Below are 5913 nucleotides of genomic sequence, written 5' to 3' on the forward strand. Positions count from 1 at the left end.
CATGAACTGATCCTACGCGTATCCAACGTGGATTACTGCACCGTACATTTTGCAAAAGATGACGTACACGGCACGTAGCTGGTGTGAAGCCGCTCCAGAGAAACATCTATCTATCCTATCTAGGCCAGAATCATAACAAAAAACAACCTATTTCAAAACACTTTTTGAAACAAAAGGGGCCGCTGTTATTGAGGACCAAACTGGCATAATTAAGAATAAATGCAGAAATAAATTAATGCTCAATAAGTATGATTATTTGGATACTTTATTTCGTAATTTCCGTTTTTATTTATTCATTTCTGTATTCATTCATTAATTTTTATTCATTCAATCATTTATTTATTGATTCTTTTGTTTATTTATCCCTTTATTTATTTATTTGTTCGTTCATTCATTCATTATTTTATTGATTCATTCATTCATTTCTACATTTCTGTATGCATTTCTGGCTCATTATGCCATTGAAGAGGGGCGGTATCTCCAGCTTTCAACTTCTACCTATTGGTTGGTTAGATATCACTGCATCCCTTGATCCTCCATGACTTCCCTTCCAGGTTTTTTTTTTTTCATATTAGTATCGCTACCTTGACCTTTGCTAACCGTCATTAATACCTAAAAGAAGAAGAAGACTTTCCCTCCAAAAAGCACTGTGTAGCAATGGCGATCTCGGCAGGCAGACGTTACGCTGTCAGAGCTTATAAGGAAAGCTGCTGATAGATCTCGTGGGTATCCATCTTTGGTGTGACTGGTGTTGTCATGGAGACTCGAGGGATGCAGCCTGGAGACACCGCCCCTCCTCATTTGCATAATGAGGCAGAAGTGCATACAGAAATGTAGGAATTAATGAATGAATCAATAAAATAATGAATGAACGAACAAATGAATAAAGGGATACATAAATAGAAGAATGAATAAATAAATTGAATGAATGAATACAGAAATGAATAGATAAATAAGGAAATTACAAAATAAAGTACCCAATTACTCATACTTATTGAGCATTCATTTATTTCTGCATTTATTCTTAATCATGTCAGTTTGGTCCTCCATACACTGGAGCCTCAACCCTCTAAAACCAAAACACCACTACCATATGTGCATTATTGCTAAATGTGGTAAACTAAAGACTAATATTAAAATTTAAAGGTCAGTTACCATTTTTCCCCCAAATCTGGCATTTCACCCTACAACAATTATCAGCAGCAGCAAGTGTTGTTTTTTTCTCTGTATCTGAACTAAATTAACAACAGCGCGTGTATTTCATATTAGATTTGGTGGGCCTGTTGTGAAAAACTAACTATTGAACCCTCATGAAGTTTAAGGGCACAACAGAAATGTCTTCAAAATAACGTTTTGTCAGCTACAATACTTTGTTGCAGTTAAACAATAAAGAGTGAAACACGGCTTCTGAGGAAAGAGTGAGTTTTCTGCTGCCTCCTATCACCGCGGTTCATATAACTACTGCACAGCTTGATGATATAGAGGATGCTTTTGTCTCGGTTGTTCACAGTAACAGTCATTTACCGCTGTGGCTAATTAGAGGGAGACCAGACTTGTTACATGGTGCTTTTAGATCACCGAGTCAAGTGCCGGTGTGTGTTTTTTTTTTTTTTTTTACCAACCTTCTGCCTCTCAGAAAATATTTCTCCTGACTCCCTCACCATGTTGCTACAGTCTTAGTGCGATAGTTTCCTTCTGAGTTTCCTATGTAACAACATCAATATCTATACTGGCTGAATTCCTAGCTGCTTTGCACTCCCTTTTCTTGTGCTTGTTACACTTCCTCGTGTTTATTTATCTGTATTATTATTATTATTATTATTTTGTTTCTTCCTTTTTCATATAGTTAGTAGAAAAGTGGCTATAAAATGTCAAGGTTCTTAAGGGGAGCTCACAGATGTGGTATTGTAGGTTGTTGCCCTTTTCAGTTGATAGGCTGGCAATTTCTGTTTTCCTTTGACATAAACCTGTGACATTCTTTTGCTCTCCTGAGCTTAAGTGTCCAACGGTCGAGGTGGAAGATTTTAGGTAGAGAGAAATGGTAGCGCAGGTCCCTCCCACCAGACCATAAAGCTCATAAGTCAGTCCGGAGTGCTTTTACTCCTGGCACAACTGCTGACATTGATAAATGGGTTTGTTTCGCAGTCCCCCAAAATCAATTACCAAACAAAAAGGGAAAAACTTCAGCTGTGGTCACTAAAAGGTTGTGCAAAGATGGCACCGGGCATCTGAATATTTGCATTTGTAATTTCACATCAGCTATTTTAATCACTACAAACTGATTGTTTATAGGGAACGTTACTTCCATGCCAGGTGACAAATGAGAATGAATTAGGTTGATTTTACAGTAAATATCTCACGTATTGATCCTTTAAGATATAGAAAATATAAGGAAGTATTTGTTGATGAGAGGAAAAAATGTGGTAAAGCTCCTATTAAGGGCTATTGTTAAGTCTTGTTTAAAGTCCTATTCAGCATTCTAAATGCCATTAATGTTGTGACTTAACCTTCAGTAAAGTCACAATCTTGCCTCATGTTCTTCCCTGCTGAAGTCTTCTCAACCAATTGTAAAAGTCTGCAAAGAATGTGATGCAAAATCTTATGAGTACCAACTGGTTTTAGTTCAAATTATTGTATTACAATGAACTATTTGACTTAAAGGTACAAATGATTTTCACTACTAGTTATTCAAATTTAGGTTTAACCCGAACCACCACACAGAGAAAATCAGCGAAAGCCATCTACACATTTCACAGCATGCCTTTATTTTGCCTTTTACTCATATTATGGTAATCATCACTCAAAACATATCATTATGACAACAAATTATTTGGTGTTGCTCCAGAGCTGTGGAGATCAAAAATATTTGATCTCCCCAGAGTGCTTTTTCTTGTCAAACCTTAATCACTCAGACCATCAAATAACAATATCAGACATACATAACCTGTTCTATTACAAAATTCAACTTGTGATTTTATTAATAATGGTAAAAATGCTACCCAAACCAACCTGACACTGTTAGAAAAAGTCATTTCCCCCAAATCCTAATAATTGGTTGTCACCCAAGGCAAGAATAATTGCCACCTGGAATTTCTGAGGAATTTGGCCCACTGTACTTTGTAGAGTTATTTTAATTCTGCCACACTTGGGGAACTTTGAGTGTGAAAGGTCTGTAAGGTCATGCCACAACATCTCATTTGAACTTAGGTCAGGATTCTGGGAATCCTGGGATTAAAGTCACAAACTGGTAAAATCAAGGTATTCAGGTCCCTATGCACCAAAGAAGCCAGAGAACATCCCACTATCATGAATATGTTTGTGAGGTCAGTCTTAGGGCCGGACAATAATTCAGTAACAATATATCTCGATCGATAGGCGTGTAGTACGATAGAAAAAAAAAGTTTAGTAAAAAGTTCAAAAGAACAGTTTTCCTTCCTTTTGCGCTCTAGCCTATCATGTAGGCTAGAGCTTACATTTAAAGTAAATTAATTCATTTACACACAAACTGAAATATTTCAAGTGTTTATTTCTTCTAATTTTGATTATTAGAAGTGAAGACTAATCAAACCCCCAAATTCAGTATCTCAGACAGTTAGAATATGACTTAAGACTAATACAAAAAAAGGATTTCCTGAAATCTTGGCCAACAGAAAAGTATGAGCCTGTACAGCACTCACTACTTAGTTGTTCCTCCTTTTCCCTGGATTACTGCATTAATGCGGCGTGGCATGGAGTCCATCAGCCTGTGGCGCTGTTCAGGTGTTATGAGAGGCCAGGTTGCTCTGATAGTGGCCTTCAGCAGTTCTGCATTGTCAGGTCTGGCGTATCACATCTTCCTCTTTACAATAACCCACAGCTTTTAACCTATTGGGTTAAGGTCAGGTGAGTTTGCTGGCCAATTAAGAACAGGGATACCACGGTCCTTAAACCAGGTACTGGTAGCTTTGGTGCTGTGTGCAGGTGCCAAGTCCTGTTGGAAAATTAAATCTGCATCTCTATCAAGTTGGTCAGCAGGGAGCATGAAGTGCTCTAATACTTCCTGTGTTTTTATTGCTGTCATTTTGTTGTTAGTGTTACCCCTCATGCACACATTCTCCTTCATCCATGGGTCTCCGTTACGTCACAAATAAAAGCCATTCTGGTCAATGGGGCATTTCCCAGCAGCACCTTGACTGTACAGCATGACAAAGAACCCTCCTATGTTGTGTGTCAGAAATCCTTTTTTATTGCAAACAAAGAACATAAATGAACAGCATAGAACATGGATGCCCACAACTAAAACATCCATGGGCATTACAGAACTTAGAACAAATGGTTTACAAAAAATCAGACCGGTGCTCGAGGGTTGAAGTTTTTCAAGGGTAGTTAGAATTTGAATGGTTTTAGCATTTGAACTTCATTTCAAGGATTCTACATGGATATATACAGAAGACAATACAATCTTGAAAATAGGCTTTTGGTGTAAATATTTGGAGATATGAATGTGATATTCACAATAAGTAATAAAAACCTTAGCATATAAAGATTATGCATTAACAGGGTCACATTTCCCCATTCAAAGTAGATCATTCTTATCCGTTAAAGTATTATTTCTATTCTTTTGATGAAAAAAATTGTCATATCCCTCCAGAATGTTTTGGTATTACAGTAATCCCAAAATAGATGAACAAGACTTTCTTTATTGTCATGATTTCGGCACTGTTGTCTGGACTTAATTCTCTATTATTCACCTGCTTAGCTCCGCCTATTTCCCATTACCACAGATTTGTTCCACCTGCTTCCACTAGTATATAACCAGCTCTAAGACCAGACAACAGTGCCAGTTTATTTCGTCAGCCTGTTGATCGACTTATTCCAGCGTTCTGTTTCCTGATTACCCGATCGTGACCTGTTCTGTCCTCCGACTTCCGAGCTAGCCTAGTCCCACCTGATCCGTGTACCCGACCTGTCTTTAGACTCCCGACCGACCTGAGTTTTTGCCTGATCCTTGCCCGACCGTGTACCGAACCCTGAACTGTGACCTGACTACGATCTGGATTATCCTTTTGTACTTCATCGGCTCTCTGACCTCCCGGTTCCGACCCTCTGCCTGTCCACCGACCTTCGACTCTGCTACACGGACCCTCGAGGCTTCACATCGTGCCGCGTCTGGCGGGCAGCTCATCAGCTGGAATCTCGTCCCGTCCCCGGATCCACACTGGACATAAGGACCAGGTTAGTGACCCACCCAATCGTGTCTAGTCATATTCAGACTGACGAGGTCACTAACCTGTTGTCTCTCCCCGCAGAGGATCCAGCTGCTAGCGCTGACGTCGGTCACCTCCGGTCTTTCTTAAAAAATAAACTGTTTGTCGCCTCGAATACTGGGTCTTTCTGTTCTATTCATAACATTTATAGATTTTACAGGGAGTACACACAGGGTTCAATTCCCATTTATATCTTTTTATCAAAAAGGCTTTAATTGGATAGAAATTGTGGATAATGTTGAAGGAGATTTCTCTCACTTTATTATTTATTAGGTATTTCTTTGGAAGTAACCAAGTCCACTTCCAGATTATATTACCAAAAATGTTGGACCAATACAATATACATGATGAAAAAAACAGTGTCTCTTAAAAAAATATTTCTTAACATTTTTGTTTGTTGTTTTCTTACTTATGAAAGGACAATCATAGTTTATGAAAGTTATATATTGGAATAGAATTCCATATAGAGTTAGGGTTATTTAGAAGTTTTTATAAGTATTTAACTTTGAAAGAATTGTGTAAAGATGTGAAATCGAGGACCTCAATTCCACCTTTTTCAACCTTGTTCATTAGAATGTTTTTCTTGATGAGATGGCATTTCTTTTTCCACATGAAGTTAAGGTTTCTTTTATTTATATTGGTACAGATTTGTTTGGGAACATCAAGT

The 5913-nt window shown here is 38.0% G+C and overlaps 1 long non-coding RNA gene across 1 annotated transcript; it reads left to right on the top strand.

Annotated features, from left to right (window-relative positions):
* The first annotated feature begins 5091 nt into the window (after positions 1 to 5091).
* LOC118557163 lies at positions 5092 to 5361 on the top strand. Its single transcript, XR_004927665.1, has 2 exons — positions 5092 to 5214; positions 5289 to 5361. It is a non-coding gene; the product is annotated as an uncharacterized LOC118557163 (long non-coding RNA).
* Positions 5362 to 5913: the final 552 nt, after the last annotated feature.

Source organism: Fundulus heteroclitus, chromosome 22 (genome assembly GCF_011125445.2).
Source record: "Fundulus heteroclitus isolate FHET01 chromosome 22, MU-UCD_Fhet_4.1, whole genome shotgun sequence".
NCBI classification, from domain to species: Eukaryota; Metazoa; Chordata; class Actinopteri; order Cyprinodontiformes; family Fundulidae; genus Fundulus; species Fundulus heteroclitus.